At 45.9% G+C, this 25,095-nt stretch overlaps 1 long non-coding RNA gene across 5 annotated transcripts in view; it reads left to right on the forward strand.

The window, feature by feature from the left end:
- The window catches only part of LOC128322235 (uncharacterized), a 192,196-nt gene that overhangs the window by 145,709 nt on the left and 21,392 nt on the right, over positions 1–25,095 (forward strand). For all 5 annotated transcript variants that reach the window (XR_008305612.1, XR_008305611.1, XR_008305615.1 and 2 more), the window contains 3 exons: positions 3,990–4,139; positions 7,638–7,746; positions 9,293–9,432. This is a non-coding gene — a long non-coding RNA (uncharacterized LOC128322235). The remainder of the gene's footprint in view (positions 1–3,989; positions 4,140–7,637; positions 7,747–9,292; positions 9,433–25,095) is intronic.

Here is a 25,095-nt window from a genome sequence, read left to right on the forward strand (position 1 = left end):
TCTAGGGAAAATAGCGCCTAGGGCAAGTACTGAAATTGCGCCCCCTGTCCAAGCATCTGACACCCATCTTTCAGATAACTTTACCATAGTATCAGCTGAAAAATACAAGTCAAGCTCGTTAATCTTTTAATATTTCAAAAACTATTTAGCAGTGGACGTAGCCAGACCAAAAAATGCTGGGAAACTACACATTTCAGTATGTGGGGGCTCATGAAATACCCAAATACTATGTAGAGATGTACTTGGAAAACTAAACAGAAGTGCCTGTCTAATTCTCTACTATGCATTGTAGCATCACCATTATATAAGTTTTAAAAATCAATGGAGAATTTGACTTTTCCCAGATACTCTGTAAATAATTAAAGGATATGCAGAGTCAACTGTGTCACTGCTTGGAATATATTCTAGTCTTTCAGAAAGACAGTTAAAATGAGAGAAAGAGAGCAAGAAACTCCCAGTGGGCCTTAATATAAAGGGTTTCACACTGATTCAAAGACAAACTCACCATTAATAGCCATATTAGCAAGACATCACATTTAACTCACTTATCACAAGAAGCAAAGGAAGAGCAAATGAATACAATCCTAGCTCTTAAGCGTCAGCTCAGTATTCACAAGCCCTGATTCTCTGTACATAGTGCCAATCTGAATATGTGTACAGTGTCTTATATTATATTTTTTTTATTATTATTTTTACCCGTAGCCCCTTTGGGGGGCTTCCTAAAGGCTGGGGGGTTTTTTTTGCAAAGATTTCCCCTCACCCCGCTGGCCTCTAGGGCCTCGCAGGGACCATTTGAGCATGTGCAGTGGCCGTTTTTAAAAATAATCTTTTTTTTTTAAAAAAAGGCCACTGAAAACAAAATGGCCACCGCGCATGCTCAAATGGCCTCTGCAAAGCCTGGCATGACCTAGAGCTTCACAGAGGCCATTTGAGCATGCACGGTGGCCATTTTGGTTTTGGCAGCCTTTAAAAAAAAATAATAATTTTACAAAATGGCGCCCCCCCTTCAAGTGGCGCCCGGGGCACGTGCCCTGCCTGCCCTACCCCTAGATACGCCCCTGCCCCTTCCCCTCTCTTGCCCCCTCCCTCCTGCCCCCTCCCTCCTGCCCCACTCTCTCTTGCCCCCTCCCTCCTGTTCCACTCTCAATTGCTCCCTCCCCTCCCTTTCCCTCCTTTCCCACTCTCTCTTGCCCTCCCTCCATCTCCTGCCCCACTCTCTCTCATCCTCCTTCTCCCTCCTGCCCCACTCTCTCTCACCCTCCTTCCCCGTCCTGTCCCACACTCTCTCTCTCACCCTCCTTTCCCCCTCCTGCCCCACTCTCTCCTGCCCTCCCCCTCCTGCCCCACTCTCTCCTGCCCCTCCCCCTCCTTCCCTCTGCCCCCGTCTTGCCCTCCCTCCCCAGCACCTGCACTGAGCATTTTACCATGGCAGGTGGCCATTTTCGGCCAGACCTCACCACCACCACAGGCCCTCCTTGCTGGGTGGTGCGTCGCTGAAAAGGCCCACCACCACCACTGTGCCTCCTCCCAGGTGGCGAACAGGGATGTCCTGCTGCCTGTTTCCCTCCCGCCCCGGTCTCCAATGGGCGCCTGTCCTCCACGGCCGGTCCAGCTGCAGTGACCAATTCTCCTGGGTGTGCTTCAGCCAATCAGGTGTCTCCACCACCCAGCCAATCAGCTGGGTGCTGGGACGCACATTCCAAGGCTCACCCAGGATAATTAAATATAGAGATTGTGCTAAGATGCAGTGCCAGCTCAAAGCCCAGCACTGCCTGAGGTGACACCATGACACTGATGCACTGGTATCAGGAGACATGGCTAAAATCAGGGCATGTACTACCACCACCACCTGCATTTCCTGGCTAGCAAGCATTTTGCTAGCTGCTTCAGTGACTTCCTTTCTCTAGAAAACCATACAAGCAGCTAGCAAAACACTTGTTCACTGGGAAATGTGGGTGGGTAATGCCAGCCACATTCTCTGATGCCAGCCATGCTGCCTGTTGCCAGCACATCGGCATCACAAACATGGCTATTATTGAGGCATGTGCAGCCGCCACCACCCCCACACACATTTCCCAGCTAGCAAGCATTTGTGAGATGCCTGATGGCTTTCAGGAGAAAGGAAATCATCCAAGCAGCTAGTAAAAATCTTCATGGTTTAGTGGTTAGAGTGCTGGACTAGGACCGGGGAGACCAGAGTTCAAATCCCCATTCAGCCATGAAACTAGCTGAGTGACTCTGGGCCAGTCACTTCTCTCTCAGTCTAGCCTACTTCACAGGGCTGTTGTGAAAGAGAAACTTAAGTATGTAGTACACTGCTCTGGGCTCCTTGGAGGAAGAGCGGGATATAAATGTAATAATAATAATAATAATAATAATAATAAATTCTAATACATTCCCCAATGTCAGCCATTCTCCCTGATGCCAGTGCAGTGTATTGGCACCAAGGGACATGGCCATCATTGAAGCACACATACCCTGCCCCCTCACCAACATTTCCTGGCTAGCAAGTATTTTGCAAGATATTTGGATGACTTCTTCTCTCTAGGAAGTCATTGAAGTGGCTAGCAAAACATATACTAGCTGAGAAGTGTGAGCAGGAACGTGGTATGTGCCCCAATGCCTTGGCAGTAGAGAGCGGCAGCAAGACATGTGAAATGACAACTCCTGAGGGTGGTGGTGGGCAGGATGCCTGCACTCAGTGCCCCAGGGTACAAGCACTGCCTGAGGCCATCACCTCACCTCACCTCACCTCATTGGTGAGCTGCCCCTGCTAAGATGTTGGGTGGAGGTTTGTACATAATGGCAACTACCAGCTGGTAGATTGGATAGAAGATTAGATAGAAACTGGGATATTGGGTAGGATAGAGCAAGGAGATAGACCTTACCAGATCCTATCCAGAGGAATTTTTAGTGCTGCCAACTTTAGCCTCACACCAACCAACCAACCAACCAACCAACCAACCAACCAACCAGAGAATCGCTAACAAATCTGAATATGTAATGCTTAGAATGGTACTACTCACAGTCAAATGAGACACAATGCTGAACCTGTCATTAGATTTGTGTGTGCGCGTGCATGTGCACAAACACACACACACACACAAACATGTTAAATAGCAGCAGAGGGGCCTGCAGCACATAGGAGAAAGTTATTCAACCTTGTATCCTGTGATCTCAATTAAAATTACTATGGAAGCTACTAGCCCTGGGAGGGAAGCACCTATAGGTTCCTAATACCAGTGTCCAGGGGAGGTATTCAATAAGACCACAGCACAGAGATAAGGGATTAAATGGCCCCTCTGCACATATGGTGGCTGTTCACACAACCATAGGTGGGCAGACAGGGTTCAACCTACTTTCCCCCAGACCACCACTTGCCCCTACAACCAGTGTTGCTGGAATCAGCGTGGATGTATCTATGCAGAAGTGAGAGTAAACAGAGGACTTGTCATCCTGGCCTCTGGAGATCCCACAATGCACTGCACGACATGCACAATACATTGGGGGATTCCCCTGAGATGGGCGCTCTCGGCGCCTGTCTCTGTGTGCAACCAGGCTGGAAGTGGCCCGGCTTGCACACGAGCAAATAACCCAGGGTAAGGGAACACTTACTCCCCTAACCTCAGCTAGGAGCCAATTTTAAAAGCTGGGCTAGGTGGTGCTAGCCCGCTGGGATTGGGCCCAATCCCAGCGGTTCTCAGACACAGCCTAACCCAGGCTAGGTGTCCCTAGCAGATGATGAAAACAGCCTCATTATTTAATAACTACAAAAGGGGTTCCCCCTCCCCCCGCTGGCCTCCCTTATACCTGAAATTGGCTGGTATTCGGCCTTCCCCCATGGCATGGTGGCCATTTTGGAGGCCACCGCACCTGCACAATAGGCCTCTGTGTGACCTGGCATGACCCCTGCATGAAGAAGAAGGAAGAGGGGAACAGTTTAGGTGGGGCACTGACTGTCTTTTGCTTCTACCCCACCTCTTCTCCAGGTATGTTACATCTCCTGGGCCGCTGCTGAGCTGGGGCTTCTGCCATTATATAGGGCAGGCTGGCCCAGGGCTTGGGGAAGAAGAAGGAAGAGGGGAACAGTTTAGGTGGGGCACTGACTGTCTTTTGCTTCTACCCCACCTCTTCTCCAGGTGTGTTACATCTCCTGGGCTGTTGCTAAGCTGGGGCTTCTGCCACTATATAGAGCAGGCTGGCCCAGGGGCTCTCGTCCTTGTGGCTCTCAGCCGTGGGGCGAGCTGCCTGGTGGCCCAGAAGATCTCTTTCCTCTGCCTGGGGGCCCAGAAGATCTTTCTCCTCTGCCTGAAGATCCATCTTCCCTTAATCAAGAACATAGCAGGAGTTTACATCAGCCTGGTTCTGGTTTTTATTAAGCCAAGTGGCCGTGGTGGGTTAGTCTGGGGAGATGTATCTGGGAGAGCGAAAAAGTGGGTCTGGAGTGGGGGCGGCAATATCACAGGTAGCGGGCAGAGGGAGGTATGGCGGTGGGAGTTGGGCAGGCCATTACAGGGGAAATCGGTCCAGGCAACTGAGGTCTGTTCCTTTTTTCGGCCCTTCTCCCAACCCTCTGACCCTAGGGAGCTCTGAGAACACTCCTTCGAGGATTAGGGTGCTGCTGCTGAATGCCAGGTCAGTTAACGCAAAAACATCTCTCATCCACGATCTGATTGTGGATGAGCGCGCTGACCTGGTATGTGTGACGGAGACCTGGTTGGATGCGCTGGGCGGGGTCGGTCTCTCTCAGCTTTGTCCTCCAGGTTTCCAGATCGTGCAGCAGCCCCGCCTCGAGGGTCGGGGAGGAGGCGTTGCAGTCATCTTTCGTGAGACTCTCCCCGTTTCCAGGTGCCCGGTCAGGCAATCTCAGAATTTCGAGTGTTTGTCCTTGAGGGTGGGCCTCCGAGATAGGCTGGGGATTCTGCTGGTGTACCGACCACCCTGCTGCACTTTAGTCTCCCTACCTGAGCTGGCGGGGGTGGTCTCGGAGGTGGCCTTGGGTTCCCCCAGGCTTATTGTTTTGGGGGATTTCAATGTCTACGCCGAGGCCCCCCTAGTGGGTGCGGCTCAGGATTTCATGGCCTCCATGGCAACCATGGGCCTGTCTCAATTGGTATCGGGCCCTACCCACGTGGCAGGACACACTCTGGATCTGGTTTTTGCCGACCGGGAAATAAATGATCTGGAGGTGGGGGAATTTGAGACCATTCCCTTGTCATGGACAGATCAACACCTGGTGGGGTTTAGTTTGACTGCTCCATCTGCCCTCTGCAGGGGTGGTGGGCCGATTAAGATGGTCTGCCCCCGGAGGCTTATGGATCCGCTCGGATTTCAGACGGCCCTCGGGGAGTTTCCAGTGTCCAGAGCTGGTGACCCTGTCGAGGCCTTGGTTGATCTCTGGAATGGAGAGATGGCCCGGGCTGTTGACACGGTTGCTCCTAAACGCCCTCTCCGGCTTGGTGGAGCCTGTTCGGCTCCTTGGTTTTCCTCGGAGCTTAGGGTGATGAAGCAACTCGGGCGACGGCTGGAGCAACGCTGGAGGAAGAGTCGTCACGAATCCGACCGAACACGGGCTAGAGCCCATTTTAGGGACTATGCCGTGGCGGTGGGGGCGGCGAAAAAATGCTTTTTCTCCGCCTCCATTGCGTCTGCTCAGTGTAGACAAACAGAGCTGTTTCGTGTGGTGAAAACCTTGCTCCACACGTCCCCCCAGACAATGGGGGAGGAGTCATCTACGGCTCTTTGTGATCGGTTTGCCTGTCACTTTGCAGATAAAGTCGCTTGCATCCGTGCTGACCTGGACTCCAGAGTTTTGGCAGTTCCAGCAGACGTGCCTTTGGTACCATCTGGTCCCATTGTGTTGGATTCTTTTCGGTTGGTGCGGCCTGAGGATGTGGACAAGATCCTGGGCTGTGTGCGGGTGACTTCGTGCGCTCTTGACCCTTGACCTTCATGGTTAATAAAAGCTGCCAGGGAGGGGACGGGCAGATGGTTGGAGGTGATCGTTAATGGAGGGCAGGACGCCATCATGCCTCAAGCAGGCGGTGGTAAGACCACTATTAAAAAAGCCCTCCCTTGATCCCTCCAACCTGGACAACTATAGACCTGTGTCTACCCTTCCCTTTTTGGGCAAGGTGATGGAGCGTGTGGTGGCGTCCCAGCTGCAGAGGGTCTTGGATGATACGGATTATCTGGACCCTTTTCAATCTGGCTTCCGCCCCGGGTATGGGACTGAGACTGCCTTGGTCGCTCTAGTGGATGACCTACGCCGGGAACTAGACAGGGGGAGTGCGTCCCTGTTGGTTCTGCTGCACCTCTCGGCGGCGTTCGATACCATCGACCATGGTATTCTTCTGGGCCGCATCTCGAGTATAGGAATCGGAGGCACTGCGTTGCAGTGGTTCCGGTCCTTTCTTGAGGGGAGGGTCCAGAAGGTGGTGCTGGGGGACTACTGCTCGGCCCCGAGGCCGTTGGCCTGTGGGGTCCCGCAGGGATCGGTCTTATCCCCCATGCTGTTTAACATCTACATGAAGCCGCTGGGAGAGGTCATCCGGGGATTTGGACTGAGTTGTCAGCAATATGCGGATGACACTCAGCTCTATCTCTCCTTCTCATCTGATCCTAGGGAGGCGGTGGATGTCCTGAATCGGGGACTGGAGGCCGTGATGGGTTGGATGTGGGCTAACAAACTGAAATTGAATCCGGATAAGACGGAGGTACTGTTCGTCAGTAGGAGAGCCAATTGGGATGAGGAGATTTTAGCGGTTCTGGAAGGGGTTGCACTCCCCTTGAAGGAGCAAGTACGCAGCTTGGGGGTGGTACTGGACCCGGCTCTGCTTTTGGAAGCTCAGGTGGAGGCGGTGGCCAGGGGTGCCTTTGCACGGCTTTGGCTGGTGCGCCAGCTCCGTCCCTTTCTCGAGAAGCCAGATCTGGCCACGGTTACCCACACCTTAGTCACGTCGTGGCTGGATTACTGTAACGCGCTCTACATGGGGCTGCCCGTGAAGAATATCCAGAAACTGCAGCTAGTGCAAAACGCGGCAGCGAGGGTGTTATCTGGAGCTGCCCGTTGGGAACATATCACCCCCATTTTGAAAGAGCTGCACTGGCTGACGGTTCGTTTCCGGGTCCAATTCAAGGTGCTGGTTTTGACCTTTAAAGCCCTTAACGGTTTGGGCCTGGGGTATTTGAGGGACCGCCTGCTCCCAAGGGTTGCTGCCCGCTTGACGAGGACATCTGAGGGGGCCCTGCTCCGGGTGCCGACAATGAGGGAGGCCCGGCTTTCGTGCACTCGGGACAAGGCCTTCTCTGTTGCTGCCCCTAGACTCTGGAATGCTCTCCCAGTGGCCATTCGTTCCTCAGACTCCATCACGGCTTTTAGAAAGCTTTTAAAGACTTGGCTTTTTACCCAGGCTTTTACATGATCGTTTTTACTGCGGCTTCTCTGTGTTTTTATCTGTTATCTGTTGTCGTGTTTTTATGCTTGTTTATATGTTTTTAGCTTGATGTTTTTATTGCTTGATGTTTTTACTGCTTTTATTATATGTTTTAATTTTTGTAAACCGCCTTGGGGTTTTCTTTTAATGAAAGGCGGTATAGAAATGTAAAAATAAATAAAATAAACAAATATTTTGCAGGTGTGGCAGGCTCCAAAATGGCCACTGTGGAATAAGGGAGACTGGCAAGGCGAGGGGAAACTCTGCAGACCTCCCAACTACACCACCTCAGACAACTCCCCCAGATGGGGTAAGTGTAAACAAAAAATTTTAAATTAAAAAAACCAACTCATGAAACACACACACACACACACCCGGACTGGACCGGATCAGGGTGGGGGTGGGGTTTGAAGGGGTGCTGGCCTGAACTGGCCCAGTCTGGTTCGGGTCCAGTTTGGACTCAAACCAAAACAGACCAGCCGGTTCCGTGCACACCCCTAATCAAACTACTATTCTGTTCACATAAAGATTTCTGTTTTCAAAGGACCTAAACTTTAGATATCAACTATTACTTCAGGCTATTGTTCTTGATTCACAACAACTCATATTTGGCACAACAGAGTTCAAAATGATCTTGGTAAACTGCAGATCAAAGACAAGCGAGACAAAATGAAGTCCAGCAAAGACAAATAAAAAGAAAGAAGTAGTCTAAGACAGGGAAAGGGATTTATAAAGAACAGCATTTCTGGGCATGCATTTAGGGATTACAGTGATAGTCAAAAGTATCATGCTGGAACACCGTCTGGCTGGCTCCTATTGAGAACAGTATGCTAGACTAGGATGTGAACCTTTGGTTGATCCAGCAGAGCTCTTGTTGTGTTTCAGTTTCCAAGGCTTTGGGAAATTATCACACTTCTGTACTTGGCTATGGAAAGATGTCATTTAGATGCTTATGTTCATTTCTGGGCATCACAGGAAGGTTGGCAAGTCAAAAAATAATATAGAGAAAGGCTATATTATAAAAGGCCTGAGCAAGACAAGTCCTATGAGTGTTTATGAGTGAAGGCTGAAAGAAACTTGGATGTCAAGTTTAAGGAGAGGAAAGATGACTGAAAATGTTGGTGTCGTAGAACATTAAAAACAATTTCAGAAAACAGAGTCCAGAGGGTAATATCGGAAGGATGGAAGGCTGAGTCAACCTTGAGCCCCTGGTGGCGCAGTGGTAACCAGAAGGTTGCAAGTTCGATCCTGACCAGGGGCTCAAGGTTGACTCAGCCTTCCATCCTTCCGAGGTCGGTAAAATGAGTATCCAGAATGTTGGGGGCAATATGCTAAATCATTGTAAACCGCTTAGAGAGCTTCCAGCTATAGAGCGGTATATAAATGTAAGTGCTATTGCTATTGCTAATATCTTATCCACAGTGAATAGGACAAGCAGCAATGAGCATAATCCATCAGGAAGTTTGTTTGCTTCTCAACAAGTCCTGTTGTAATTATTACTGAACACCAAACCATTTCAGATAGCTTTACTCAGGCAAGCAAACATCCAACAAAGTTTTAAATTGATTTTATTATCTTCAAAAGGCAAATGACTTACAAATCTGAAGCCGTCTCAGGGAGTTTGTAGAAAGGGTAAGACTGGTGGTGAGTTCTTTGAGATTGGTGAACACTGAAGTCTAACTTGCTAAGTTAAAGGACTATAGTTTTCCCTGGGTTCCAAGTCTGGATTCAAGCCTCTTTGTCTCTCAGACATCATCCTGAATGCTTTCTACATATATTACCAAGTTTGATAGACCTTCCTAAATCACTCCATCCGCTAGAGATAAAGAGCTTTTTGACTTGTGTGTTTTGCATAGGCTTCAGCAAGAACTACAATCCATGGCAGGAGAAATTCACCCAAGTGTGCTAGAGGCAGCTATCAGTACGAGATCTGTTAGAGAGATTTGGAGAGGAGATCATTTATCTACCCCACCTGCAGCAGAAGTGCACAAGTAAGGTAAGAAGTGCACAAGCTAATTAAGAAGAAAGAAAGAAGTGCACAAGCTAATTAATATTGTCTGGAGATATGGAGTAAAAGTTCTAAGTGATGTAGTTTATTTGGGAACACACCAGAGATATGGAGTGAGCTGAAGTGCTTGTTTGCTAATAAAAACAAGATACTGTGGGTGTAATTGAAACATGATGGAACAATAAGAACCAGTGGGACACCATTATTTCTGGATATAAACACTATAGAAAGGGCAGGGATGGGGCAAATTGGGAGTGAATTAGTACTGTATGTTAAAGAAGGGATAAAATCCAACAAGCTAGAAAACCCAAGAAGACCAGAGTTCTTCACAGAAACTCTGTGGGTGACAATATGAGGCCTGAAAGGAAATGTGCTACTTTTGATCCTCCTGATCAAAATGCTGACAGTGGCTGGGAATTGCAGAAGGAAATCAGGCGTCAAAGAGAGACAGCTGTAATAATGGGTGACTTCAATTACCCACATATAGACTGAGTAAATTCACATTCAGATAATAACATAGAGGCCCAATTTCTAAATACACTGGATGACTGTGCCCTAGAACAGTTGGTCATGGAATAAACCAGAGAGAAGGTGACATTGAATTTAATCCTGAGTGGTGTACAGGACCTGGTGCAAGATGTCAGTTTCATGGATCTTTTAGGGAACAGTGACCACAGTGGGATAAAATTCAGCATATATGTGAAGAAAGAATCATCAATGGACTAGCATAGACACTTTGAACTTCAGAAGAGGAAACTTCTCTAAAATTAGGAGTTTGGTGAAAATAAAAAGAGAAAATCAAGAGAGTCACTTCACTTCAGAATGCATGGAGTTTATTTAAAACCACAGTATTAGAAAATTAGAATGTATACCAAAAAGGAGGAAAGGTACCACCCAGTCCAGAAGGATGCCAGCATGGCTAACAAGTACAGTCAAGGAAGTTATAAAAAGGAAGAAGAATTCCTTCACAAATTGGGAGGTCTGCTGCCCAAATGAAGATAATGAACACAAACTCTGGCAAAAAAAATAAAAAATGCCAGGAGACAATAAGGGAGGTGAAAAGGGAGTTTGAGGAACATATAGCTAAAAGCATCAAGGAGAATAAAAACATATTTAAATACATCAGAAGCAGGACACCAGCCAGGGAGGTGGTTGGTCCATTAGATTATGAGGGAGTGAAAGGGACTATTAAGGAGGATATGGAGACTTCAGAGAAGCTAAATGAGTTCTTTGCATCTGTTTTCATGGCAGAGGCTACTGAGCATACACCTGTACCTGAATGTTGCTTCTCAGGGACAGGGGCTAAAGAAATGAGTCAGACAAAGGTGACGAGAGATGATGTTCTAAACTTTTGGAAAAATTAACTAATTGCTAGGGCCATATCCTTGAAGAACTCAAATGTAAAATTGCCAACTTTCTTGCAACGATATGTAACTTATTGCTACAATCAGGCTCTGTACCAGAGGCTTGGTAAGTAGCTAATGTAACACCAATTTTCAAAAAGGGATCCAGGGGGATCCAGGAAATTACAGGCCAGTTAGCTTAATGTCTGTGCTGGGCAAATTGATGGAAAGCATTCTCAAAAGGTAAAATTATTAAGCATCTAGAAGAAAAGGCCCTGTTGAACGGGAGAACCAGCATGGCTTCTGCAAAGGTAAATCTTGCCTCACCAACCTTCTGGAGTTCTTCAAGAGTGTCAATAGGTGTATGGATAAGGGTGATCCAGTTGTCACAGTATACTTAGGCTTTCAAAAAGCTTTTGACAAGGTTCCTCATCAAGGACTCTTGAGAAAAGAGTCATGGGATATAGAGACAGGTTCATGTGTGGACCGGTAACTTGTTGATGGGCAAGAAACAGAGGATAGGTAGAAATGGATAATTCTCTAAAATGGAGGAAAGAAAGAAGTGGGGTCCCCTAGGGATCTGTCATAGGACCAGTAGTTTATTCATAAATGATCTAGAAGTTGGGGTAAGCAGCAAGGTGGCTAAATTTGCAGATGACACAAAATTATTTAGGATAGTGAAATCCAAAACAGATTGCAAATTGCTCCAAAAGGATATCTCCAAACTGCGGGGGTGGGCGACAAAATGCCAAATGTGGTTCAATGTTAGCAAGTGTAAAGTGATGCATATTGGGGCAAAAAAACAACAACACCCCACCTTCACACCTCTGTTCCCTCTAAGGCACGTGCATGCGCTCACAATTTTATTCATGTCCGCTCAGTTAACTTTAGATCCCACTCAGATTAAATCAGGAAGTTCCCACTCTGAATATATGTGGCACACACTGCCTTAATACTGCCATGCAGAAGAAAACTCATTCACAGATGGAAAAAAATGAGCAAGAACACTGCTTCACATATATGTTGATGGAGCCTGAGCTGACAGTGACCGGCCAGGAGAGACATCTTGGGGTCAGCTCACTGAAAGTATTGACACAAATGTGTGGCAGCCAATTCCATGCTTGGAATCATTAGGAAGGGGACTGAAAATAAAACTGCTAATATCATAATGCCCATATATAAATCTATGGAGCAGCCACATTTGGAGTACTGTGTACAGTTCTGGTCACCATACCTCAAAAAGGACATTATAGAACTGGAGAAGATGACTGAGGGGTGATATGATAGAGGTCTATAAAGTTATGCATGGTGTGGAGAAGGTAGAGAGAGATAAATTATTCTCCCTCTTGCATCACACTAGAACCAGGGGTCACCCCATGAAACCGATTGTCAAGAAATTTAGAACTGACAAAAGGAAGCACTTTCTAACACAATACATAATTAACCTATGGAATTCTCTGCCACAAGATTTGGTGACAGTCACCAGCCTGGATGGTTCCAAGAGAGGTTTAGATAAATTCATGGAGAACAAATCACTCTATGAGGCGAATCTCACGATCAGTGAGACTCACTGGAAGGGGGTTTGCGGGGAGAGTGGGCTTAGCCTGCAGCATGCACGGCATCCTGGAGAGACCCCTGAGCCCGGGATGCTGCTTGCAGCCTCCTGGTCAGGGGTCTACTCATGTGTCGCTGTGCACCACGGCAACACACGATCAAAAAGACGGGGTTAATGGAGCACTTGCTCCGTTAACCTTGGCTAAGGGGAGGGGTACTTTGGGATGTTTGCTGCCAGCAGCCACACGGCTCCCATTGCAGCACACGATTGCCCAAAAGCGGGCTAGGCTCCCATAGCTCAGTTTTTGCCTGTTCATGAGAATTGCCTGTATAGCTACTAGTCTTTTTACTGCAATGCTTTTAATGGGTTCTTTGCGGACAAAATCTCCTGTATTCGGGCCGACTTGGACTCCACTGTTTCTGCAGAGTCTATTAAGGTGGTGTCCAGCAATCCCTCTTGCAGTATTAGATTGGATCAGTTTCAATCTGTGATGCCTGATGACGTGGACACGCTGCTTGAGGTGGTGCGGCCTACCACTTGTTCTCTGGATCCTTGCCCAAATTGGCTGCTTCTGTCTAGCAGGGAGATTGTTGGGGATGGTTTAGTTAATATCATTAACTCATCACTGAGGGAGAGTAGGATGCAATTATTAGACCACTTCTTAAGAAGCCTTCCCTAGATCCCTCAGTGATGGATCGTTATAGGCCGGTCTACAATCTCCCATGGTTAGACAAGGTGATTGAGAGAGTGGTGGCTTACCAGCTCCAAGCGGTTTTGGAGGAAACTGGTTATCTAGACCCATTTCAAACTGGCTTTAGAGCGGGCCATGGAGCTGAGTCTGCCTTGGACGGCCTGATGGATGACCTTTACCGGGAAATCGACAGAGGGAGTGTAACTCTGTTGGTTCTTTTGGATCTCTCAGCAATGTTTGATACCATCAACCATGGTATCCTTCTGGATCGCCTGGGGGAATTGGGGATAAGAGGCACTGCTTTGTAGTGGTTCCGCTCCTATCTCTCAGGCAGATTCCAGATGGTGGAGCTTGGTGACAGTTCCTCTTTAAAACGGGAGCTATTATATGGAGTTCCTCAGGGCTCCATTTTGTTACCAATGCTTTTTAAAACTTACATGAAACCGCTGAGTGAGGTCATTAGGAGATTTGGTGCAGGGTGTTATCAGTATGCTGATGACACCCAAATCTATTCTTCTTCATCATCATCGTCATCATCATCATCATCATCATCATCATCATCATCAGGAAATGGCATTCACTCCCTAAATGCCTGCCTACAGGCAGTAATGGGCTGGATGAGGGATAAAAAATTGAAACTCAGTCCAAGCAAGACAGAGGTGCTCATTGTGGGGGATCAGAATTTAAGGGATAAGTTAGATCTTCCTATGCTGGATGGGGTTACACTCCTCCAGAAGGAACAGGTATGCAGCTCTTTGATCCAGGCCTCACCATGGTATCTCAGGTGTAGGCCATGGCCAGGAGTGCTTTCTATCAGCTTCGGCTGATTCTACAGCTGCATCCATGCCTTGAAGAGAATGATCTCAAAACAGTGGTGCATCAGCTGCTAACCTCCAGGCTTGACTACTGCAATGCGCTCTACGTGAGCCTGACTTTGTACGTAGTTTGGAAACTTCACTTAGTTCAAAATGAGGCAGCCAGATTGGTCTCTGGGGTAACCCAGAGAGACTATATTGTGCCTGTTTTAAAACAGCTGCACTGGCTGCCGATATGTTCCCAAGCGAAATACAAAGTGCTGGTTATTACCTTTAAAGCTCTGAATGGCTTGGGTCCGTGTTACCTTAGAGAGCCCCTTCTTCGATATGATCCCCATCGCTCGTTGAGGTCATCTGGAGAGGTCTGTCTCCAATTACGACTGGTAGATCTGGTGGTGACTCGGAACCGGGCCTTTTCTGTAGCTGCTCCTGGTCTATGGAATGCACTCCTGGCTGATATCCGCAGTTTAGTCTCGCTGTCGGCCTTTAAGACAGCCCTAAAAACTTATTTGTTTGGCCTGGCCTTCCAAGGCTTGTAAAGTCTTGTTGTTTTTAAAAAGCATTTTAATTGGTTTTAAATGGTTTTAATTGTTTTTGAATTGGTTTTATATTGATTTTAGCACTGTGTTTTGAATTGGGGTTTTTTAAATGTCTTTTTTAATGTCTCACCACCCAGAGCCTCCAGATGGGGTGGTTTATAAATGTAATAAAATGAAATAAAATAAAATAATAATGGCTATAGACCACCTCCAGCCTACGAGGCAAGATGCCTCTAAATACCAGTTGCAGGGGAGCAATAGCAGGAGAGAGGGCATGCCCTCACCCCCCGCCTGTGGGCTTCCTGAAGGCATCTAGTGGACCACTGTGTGAAACAGGATGCTGAACTAGATAGGCCTTGGGCCTGATCCAGCAGAGCTCTTCTTATGAAAGGCTTACATGCCTAGCATCTAGCTACATCAGGAAGGGAGGAAGGAAGAAAAGGAAACCTGAGAGAATGAAACCTGTGACAATGACTGAATTCAGATGTAACAGGAAATCAGACATCCCTTCACCTCCCATTTCCTTACTCACACATCCGAATTCAGGAAAATGGAGTTTGTGGTAGAAAGGGACCCGTGGTTTCCCTCCCCAAACTCCAACCTGAACCTTTGGTTCAGAGTGGTGTTTCACTGCTGCAAACTCCATTTCTGTGGTGCCAGCATTACATTTGAATGCTGGTACTATCGTTTCAGCCCCACAGAACTGGAGTTGAGGGAAGAAGTTCCTTCCTCACTCCAGCCTCATTGGCTGTTTGGGCTGTCCTGTCAAGAAGGAAGTCCATACAACCAGCAGTCTGCAGAGAAGCAGGGGAGCTGGTTGTGTGGACTTTCTTCTTGACAGGACAGCCCACACAGCCAATGAAGCTGGAGTGAGGAAGGAGCTTCAGTCTCACTGACTGCAGAGAGGCAGCTCTCCTGAATGCAGACAGGAGAGCAGTGGGGTAGAGTGTGTGGAACCGTGGGTCCGATGGGCCCACGGTTCCAAATTTCGTCTGAAGTCTAACAAAGGAGAAGTAAAGTAGAGGAAGAGTAGTCAGAGACAATGGCTCACCATCTCTACCCCTAGTGCCCCTGGTGGTCAGTAGGGTTGCTGGTGCTAAGAGCCAGGAGCTGCATCTCCAACAAGATCAACCTCCAAACTTCCAGAGGCAGCTATCAGTATGAGATCTACCTCCAACTTTCCAGCTGCTGTCAACTGCTCTAATTACAAGCTCTTGCCATATCTAATTTCTATCTTACTAGGGGTGGTGGGGTGTGTGATTCTGGTGTTCAATTATCTCTTAGCTGCCCCACTTACACATTCACAAACATTACACCATTTAACCTGAAACTCTGTCCCATACAAAATTACCCCACATGGCTAATTAAAACAAATGAAAACATGGGATCTGACTTCACTGCAATTCAGTGAAAATTCACTATCCAATGGACTGGAATAGTAGGGGTCAAGCACTGTAATTGCCATTATTCCTGCCAGTGAATAACAACAATTTTGATGTATTTATGTATTTATGAGCTATGGAATGAAAGTAGCAGTCAAATTAAAAAAAGAAAGCTGAGAACGAAAGATATCTGCTCCATTTCAAGAGAGTGAAGTGAGTTAATATGCCTTATTTTAATCAGGATCAAGTACATATGACAAGCTGTGTCAAATCATTGCTACTCAGGAGGCTGATGAAATCCACCACCATCACCTAGTACCGTTGCTCTTCTGAGTAATAAGCTTCCTGAAAAGTGACATGCATTCTGTTTCCATTTCTCTTCAGAAGTAATTTTGCGCATCTTTCTTAAGTGATATGAAACCTGTTTCACATAGCCTCAAATTCTTGTACCCTAGAAACCCAAGTTTCATTTCTCTGGTACATGTTTAAATGAAGTTTCTCTGGAAGAGATGAGGTCCTCAGAGCACTGAAAACTCACATTGAGTGTTGAATGCAGCAAGATTTCCTCTGTGGATCTGATATTTGCAAAAGTTAATGGGATGCAAACCTGCTCTTGTAGCCAAGAACACAGAATCTAAGGCTGCCGGTCTTTTTCTGGGTGCAATTTAAAGTGCTGGTAATTACCTTTAAAGCCCTATTTAGCTTGGGACCAGGATACCTAAAGCTCAATCTGCATGTTAATTATGATGGGCCAGAGAAGCCCACCTGTGCATCCATCCACCATCAAAAGCTCAGTTAGTGGTGCACACAGGATGGGTTTTTTTCAGCAATGGTTCCAAAACATGGAACTCCCTGCCTCAAGAGAGGTCTTTAACTAGCTGTTGCATTCTTATGTGATGACTCTTACATTTTTTGTTGTGGGGTTGCTGTTTTCCCCACTTTTATCTTATGTGATTACATTATTGTTTTAATTATTGTACTAAGCAGTCTTGAACTGTCCGGCAGGCTGTAAGTTTTCTTTTTAAAAAACCAACCAACAAGATCCAACAGAAAAGCCATATTCTGGCAGGTAAGCAGCATCAGAGAATGAAAGGCCAATCCATTTCTGAGTTGCTCTGACAAAGATTTTTTTAAAAAACCCAAACAATTGACCCCATGTTTTTACTTGCCAGAGTTTGGTCCTTGGCAAAGGATTATGGTGGCCTGAAGAACATGTACTGATGCATTTGTCAAACTGTTGTGAACAGCTTCCTTTAAACAGCTTCTATGGGGAGGGGGAAGGGTTAAACCATTGCTGTGTGGCAAGTGTTTGATGTTCCTCAAATTTTTAAAATCAGACCCCCATTCTTCTAAATTCACTCTTCCCCTGTGGGCCCCAGGCTCAACTCAACCATATGTTCTACTGGTGATGCATAGCCTTCCTTAGTCAGAGTCATGTGCATGCAGCCTGCTGTTGTGGAGCATGATCTGTGGATAAAGCTGTTGATCCAAATGAGCATTAGAAGAAGACTGAAACAGGTTTCCCTCCGTGGAGAGGGAAACACCATTAAAACTAAGTGGCAGCTCCACTTGACCATTCCCCCTGTAAACCCTTCATCCATCTAGTTGTGTATTGTCTTCATCAGGCCTGCTCAATTTAGGCCCCCTAGCTGTTTTTGGACTACAACTTCCATAATCCCAGCCACAGTGGGATCATAGCCAGGGATTATGGGGACTGTAGGCCAACATCTGCAAGAGGGCCAACTTTGAACAGCCGTGGTCCAAAAGGACTGTCAGCAGCTCTCCAGGATTTCAGACAGGAACCTCTCTCATCCCAGCCTGGAGCCAGGGATAGAACCTGGACTTTCTGCACGCAGAGCATATTCTCTACTACTGAGCTATGGCCCCTTTCCTTTCCTGGAACTTCAATGTGTCCTCCTCAAGGTGTCTTCCCGTCAGACACACAACGTGGGGGAGCGGACATCCCAGTTTAAGAATCTAGAATATAGCCAGTTAAGATTCTGATCTGGGTTAAGACCGATACATGCCCTTCTATAATTCTTAAAGTAGTAATAGTTGATGTCATAGTAAGGCAAGGTTCAAGAAGTCTGCCTTGGACTCACAGCTAAATATATAAAAGCCTCAGCACCTAAATACTGTAGATTGGATTGGCAGGGGGGGGAAACCATTGTTGATGCTATCTTCCAGACCTAGAAATGACCAGCTCAAGCAACACATGTAGATCTTTCTTATATCAAATCTTTCTTAATGTGGGGCTCTTTCCCCGCCCTCCCACCCGCAACTTAAACACGTCAATAAATATGTATTTTTCTGGTGTCTCCCTCTCCTGCTGCTGTGGACGTGATGATCGTTATAGCATGACCGCTGACAAACTAAAATGCCCAGTGTGGGCTCAAAGATACATAAAGGAACAAAGAAGCTGATGACTGAAGGGAGGGAGATGCCTTAAATTATTCAAGGCGCTTCCTCTGCCTTCCTCAGATTTTTTTGTATAGCAATTGAAATGAGATGCTCACACAGCATGGGTTGTCAGATTGAGCAGGCTTCCAAGGGACTGCATTATATCCCCAGTCTTCTATCTGCGGCATCCCACATTGGCTAATACTTTCCTTTTAAAATCATCAGATTAATTTATTTCTGTTTTAAGGCAAAAATATAAAAAGATAATTTCAGGTGTGCTTTTCCAATCCTGCCCACTTCAGAGCTTTGGAGGGGGAAAGTGTACCCCCTCACAGCCATATTAATCTCCCCACAAGTCCGGACCTCTCATGAGAGGGCAAGCCCACTGACAGCAAGATACTGGTTGACCAGGATGTTTGTTGGGTCTTCATGGACTGCTTTGGCAGGGTGACCCCTTGCAACATCATCCTATGTTACAGTGGGACAGACTCTCCCCCCCCCCCGTAACATCATTTGCTCTCCCTCATCTACACAGGCCCTTCTAGGAAGTCTCAATGTTCCCCTCCCAGAGGAACAGGAAATCTCCCCCTGCCAAAACCTCCAACCCCATCCCAAATCTGTGCTTGTGTGGGACTATCAGGGTGCAGGGCTCTTTGGGGATCACTGGTGTCATCATTGCTGGAAGAAGCACTCCAAAATGCATGATCATGCTTGGCACGCCCCCTTCAAGATCATGGCTAATCATGGCCACTCTGCTGACGTGCCGGTGATTTGCCCACAGTCTGACGGTAGAGCTTGCATGGATCAGACTTGGCAGCAGAGAGGGGCTACCCTCTTCTGGAACTGGAATTCAGTGGGCCGTGGTTTGATGAACATCAGCAGTGCAATTTACAGTTCCTAACTGAAAACATGGGTCCACTGACTTCCGGTTTTGTGTTATGTATGAACCAGGCCTTTGAGGCACGTAGAGTCCCTCCTCCTAAAAACCCCCAGAATTTTTAAATTTTAAAAAAATCTCAGTTTAAATGCTTTTGCAGGGAACCTTTCATCTGTGACAAAAAGAAACTTCTGTTTTTAATATTTTAATTTTAATGGACCAAGGAATATGATCTCTCTGTGCAAATGCAGAATGCCTTTCTCCTCAGACAGGAAGCACATCTTAAAATAAAATGAGGTAAAGATAGATTTTGTCTGAGTTATCCCTCTGTGGAGGTCAGCTTCATTGGTCTGAAATAACAGATAGATAGATAGATAGATAGATAGATAGATAGATAGATAGATAGATAGATAGATAGATAGATAGATGCATTTGTGTATTTCTTTCTAGTGTTCAAGCTGCTTCACAGATGTTACCTTGTTATAATCCTTACAATGACCTTGTAAGGCAAGTAATTATTATCTTCTTTACAAATGTGTCTTATAGAAGAACAAGACAACAGAGAACACATTTTTCCTGGCTTCACAATCTTGTATCTGGCCAGACAGGATGAAATTCTGGCCAAGCCAGTAAAAATCTGGCTGGTTGGCAGCCTTATTTGTTCTGTTTATCTTATCAATGACTGTATTCTTAAGTGTTAATATGGCCTCAATCTGCTTATAATATGGTCAATGGTTTCCATCAATGAGATTTAAATGCACACTTTTAAGTACTTAAATGCCATTGATTTCAGTAGGATTTAAATATGAGTAATTTTCTCTAGATTGTGTGCCCAATACTTCCATTTCCTTTTGCAGATAAAATTGTCCTTCTCCAATTCTTTCATTAAGCCAGTATAAGCATTTAATTGCACTCTTAATGTATTGTTTATTTAATCTCAAATGTCAGCTGTTGGAATTTTGGGTGTTGTTTTAGATGCAATGTAATGCTACTTATTTCCTTTCATACTTCAGTGTATTGGAACACAGTGAGGCTGTTCTCAGAAGCAGCCAAGACTGGCCTAGGACAGCTAAGCTTGGGCTTGGCTGCTCGTGTGAACTGCCGGGAGCTGTGTGACTCCAGGCAGCGCCGTGGCGGCAAAGCCACCTACAGAGACTGCCAGTTAGTTGAGGTTAAGAGTGTGAGCACGCCCTTATCTTGGGCTAATTGCTCGTGTTCATAGGAGCAGTCTCTCGGCCATCACTGGGCAGGTCTCCACAATGCACCACACACTTGTGCAGTGGCAGTGCATTGTGGAATTTCCAGGGGCCAGGCCAGTGTGCCCCAACCCCACACACAGCCCGCCATGCTGCCTGGGGCAGCAGCAGGCCATCTGGACGCACGATCCATGCACTCAGCAACATTTTGGTGATCGTCTGCGGGGAAGGTAAGGTTAGGTTATGCAACCTTCCTCCCTGCCTACCCTCCAAAATGGTCATGTGAATGGGCCCAGTATGTCCTTCATTATTTATCATCTGTGAAAAGTAGGTGGTTTTTAACAATATGGTTATTAATCAACATCTTGCCCAGTAATTTAACTAGGACTTAACAACTTCAGCTCTCATCCAGGGCATATCCATGGCACCAGTAAAAATGAAGCTAGTGCATGACTTTAAGAAGTAGAAGAAACCTGGGAAGGGGAGGCTTTAACATCCCTCTCTTTTTGAATATTTGCCAAAGCGGAGACCCACTAGTTATGGTTTATGATTCGTCAGACAGGGGCACACCAAGGTAATTTGGGTGCCTGGACCACCCAGCTGTGAGCCCCCCTTCTCCATGCAAGGCCCCCCAACCTCCTTTGGGTGGGCCACTCCACCAAACTCCACTTTAAAAAAAGATTGTGATGTCATGGGCTTGCAACAATCCCCTCTGTGTGCAGGTGTGCCTCATATTTGCTTAAAGACACTGGCCCAAACGGATGGGCGCTTCGTCACTCCTGCTCCCACCCCACTGCCGCCAGAGGAGGGGGAGATAAGGGAGAAGGACTGTTTCGCTCTCCCCCGCAGCCACCCCTCGGCCACGGTAAGAGGGGTTTTTTTTTAGTGGAGCTTTGGCAGGGTGGGCGTAGGGTGGCTGCAGGAAGTCACCGGCCCCAGCTATTTGGAGGCTCCCCCAGATCTTGGAGGACCGGACCAGGTCCTAAAGGTCCGTGGGTTAGTGCACCTCTGTCTTCAGACATGAAGTAGTATTAGGGACACATCCACATGGTAGCTCATGCTGCCAGTTGAATAGAGTATGGTAAGGGAAGTATATTTTCCTTAGAACTCATGACTATTTTCCCCGTGCTCATGACTACGTCCACATGCTCTGCACAGGCAGTACTAATCTCTATCATCATAGTTTGTGAAACTGAGAAAGATTAAAGCACCTCAAAGACCTGGACCTTTGAAGTGGAAAGCACTGAAATGTCACCTTCCATGCTCTAAACTGCCTAGAAGAGGCAGCCTTTGTGTAAGAGGACCAAGATCCAATCTATGACTGGATCATTTTCAATATGTTCAATACCTCTGAAGGTATCTGGGAATGGCTTACATGCACACCTGTTTCTCTGACTTATGAGCTCAAGAACCCTTTCTTATGACTTCAGACACTGGAAATCTTTTCCTCTTCCCTGTGCCCCACCACATGCCAAGCTGAAATGATTATAGCACATAAACCCTATTCACACTTTGAGGTCAATGTGTGCTTCAAACAGAATCAAAACTGTGTTCTGCCTGGGTTCGGGAGCTGTGTATGCTCCCAATTTTTGGTTGTGTGGAAGCAAGGTAAGAGGAAAACTTGGGTAGACATGTGGAAGTAAGGTAGGAAGAAAAGCTACCCAAGTTTTCCTCCCACCTTGCTTCCACACAATCACTTCTACCCAGGTTTTCTTCTTACCTTGCTTCCAAGGTAAGCTCCCAAAGCTTACCCAAGCACAGCCCCCAGACCCAGGTAGACCACAGTTTTTGATTGTGTGAATGCTCTCATTATGTTAAACACATGTGCAAACTATGTATAGTGTATGCACACACTGATCTGTACACACAAACAGATATTCACGTTACATTCAGTGCACATACAGCAATACATACAGTACCAAGGTACTTCTCTGTATCTTGCATCTGAGGGAGTCTGTACCCAGGTTCACTTTTGAAGTAACTGCATGCATTGTCATTCAGAAACAAACACGTACATGTGTATAGACACCTGTACACACATACAGCATAATGTCTGATAGGGTGATAGAGAGGCATTCTCAGTAGACTCCCTCCAGCTTCGTACAGGAAGTCCAACGGAGTTGTTTTGTTTTTTTTAAAGATACCTAACTCAGATGAGAAAGACTCTATATCCAGTAGAAAGTAATGCACATATGGCAGCTAGGGATTTTACTTCTACCAACATTAGGTTGGCCTGAGCAGAAGTGCAAAGCACTAGGGATGTGCAAATTGATTCAGGTACAAATAGATTTGTACCCGAATCTAGCTGATTCAGGTGATTTGGGGACAAAACAAATGACCCATTGTCCATTGGCTAGATTTGGGTACAAATCAAATCACGCCTGATTCAATTTGAATCGATTTGAGATTCGGACCCCTCCTATTAATTCCCCGAGATTCCCAGCTTTCTTTAAAAAAAAAAAAAAAAAAAAGCTAAGCTCTAGCCCTTGTAGAAGTGAAGTTATGGAGCAAAATGTCTACTCACTATTTTTTCAAGTGTTTGGATTCTTTGGTGTATAATAACTTTCCCTCAATGAATCCCTATGAGGATTCATTACACACCTTCATTTCTTCTATTCATTTTAACTGTCTTTTCAACAGTGCCAACTGTCAGCTGCCATGTGCCAGCTACCTCGCACCCGCAAGGTACTGGGGTACTACTCAGTTTATGTTTTAGGATTTTTCCCCCAAATGTTTAACTCCCTTTCCTTTAAATGTTTAATACCTTCTCCTCATAATGAATCTCTATGAGGATTCATTACACACCAAAGAGAATAAATACCTCAAACATTCCTAAAATATAAACTGAGTACCCAGTGGCTTGTGGGTAGTTGGCACATGGGATGCCACTAATTCCCCACCCCCACCTGCAAAGCAGTAGGGTCAAAATGCAGAAGAAATGAAGGTGTGTAATGAAGACACAAAAGAATCTAAACACTTCAAGAGTAACCCACGGCCTTGCGGGGGGGGGGTAGTTGGCACATGGCAGTCGACAATTGGCACTGTCCAGTGATAGTCAAAATGAACAGAAGAAATGAAGGTGTGCAATGAATCCACCTAGGAATTCATCATGAGGAAAGGTTATTAGACATTAAAGAATCCAAACACTTGAAAAATAATGACTGCACATTTTGCTCCATAACTCCAGTTGTACAACGGCTAGAGCTTAGATTTTTTTTTTTAAATGAAAGCTGGGGATCCAGTTTAGGGTTAGGATATGGCAACTTCAAATCCCCATGTTTCCCATGTTTCCCATGTTTCCTATGGCAGAAATGTTCAAAACCAGTAAAAACTAAAAAAAAATCATTAAAAATCAACCAAGTGTCCCACTGCCTTAAAATTTGGGTGGTAGGTGGCACCCATGGGGACCTACCCACCACCCATATTTGGTGCCCCTAGACCATTGTTAAGTGGTCCAAATCTGAATCAAATCAAAGCAAATAAAAATTGAATCTGGGGTGATTTGGAGGTGGTAGATTTGGATACAAAACAAATCAGGGGTGATTTGTTTTGGGCACAAATCAAACCAGAAAAAAACAATTTGTGTACATCCTTGCAAAGCACCAGATAGAGAGCTGGTCCTATTTACATCCTGGGTTATGTGCATGTGTGCTGGAAAAAAGCTTCTATACAGCACACTGAGAGGGAGTCAAGATAACTACAGTGCTCCCCTCCACCTCCATCCTTGTCTAGCCTCTTCAGTTGTCAAGAAGAAACTCCCCTCGCTGTCACTCATTCATCAGAGTTTATTTGCCTCATTCCACAGCACCTCTTTTCAAGTTGTCTCACTTCCCTGGTTTCTATTTGTTTTCTTTTCAGGAGAATTGCCCTATTTTTAGATTTGCATTATTCTTTTTTCCATTTAATGTTTACATTTATCTTACAATATTATTCCCTCTTCCCCCAATGACTCAAAACCCATCCTTGATTTGCTTTTTTTCTGGCACCTTAAATGACAGCCCAATACATACATGCCAGAAAGTGTCAAAAGGTCAGAGCAAGAAGAGCTTCAAGCACCCAGCAAGTGAATATGGAATTGCTTAGTCATCACTATGTGGCTACTAGAAGGTCATTCAGCAAGATGCAGTTAGGGCATAAAGGGGCTGACAGGTCAATGAACTCCAAAGCTTCTGCCAATCATTCATAACTCTTCAAATTCATTCAAAACAAGGCCCAAAAGGAAGAATTTCCATTTCCTATTGGTTTCAGCAAGGCTTGGGAAAAGTAAAGTAAGTCTGAATAAAAGGAAGCAATACATTCCCTGGATTTTTTTCATACTCACCCAGACCTTTCATTTATTAAGTATGCAAACAAACTATGGACATGATCTAAGTATTTTAAAGTTCCACTGGGTAAAATGGAAGAGATTTAAGCATGTGCACAACTCCCTCATTTAAATAAATGGGGCTCAATAGTGTTTCACTTTGTCTAGATCGTGCTTTAACTTTTCATTTTATAGAGTTGCAGCTAAACTGCCTATTTCCAAATTCTATTGCCGGGCGGCGGGGGGGTGGGAGGGATGTGAAGTACACACCGCTACATTAAACCCTTTTTAAAAACCACCTAGGTGCAAGATAACTAACCACCATTCTGTTCAAATATTATTCAAAGCATATCTAATGTGTCATTTTTTGTGCCAAAATACATTCCAAATTTTTCACTGTCTTTAATTAAAAGTAGGATTCCCCCCCCCATCCTGTACATCTATTCTCAGTAATTGTGGATGAGTGCTGATAATGCAAAAGAAAGTTCCTGTGCGCTTGTTAGATTAGTGAGAAATTCCCAACCCCCTTGGTCCCTGGGGAGTGGCTGAG

This window comes from Hemicordylus capensis, chromosome 4, assembly GCF_027244095.1.
Source record: "Hemicordylus capensis ecotype Gifberg chromosome 4, rHemCap1.1.pri, whole genome shotgun sequence".
Taxonomy (NCBI): Eukaryota; Metazoa; Chordata; class Lepidosauria; order Squamata; family Cordylidae; genus Hemicordylus; species Hemicordylus capensis.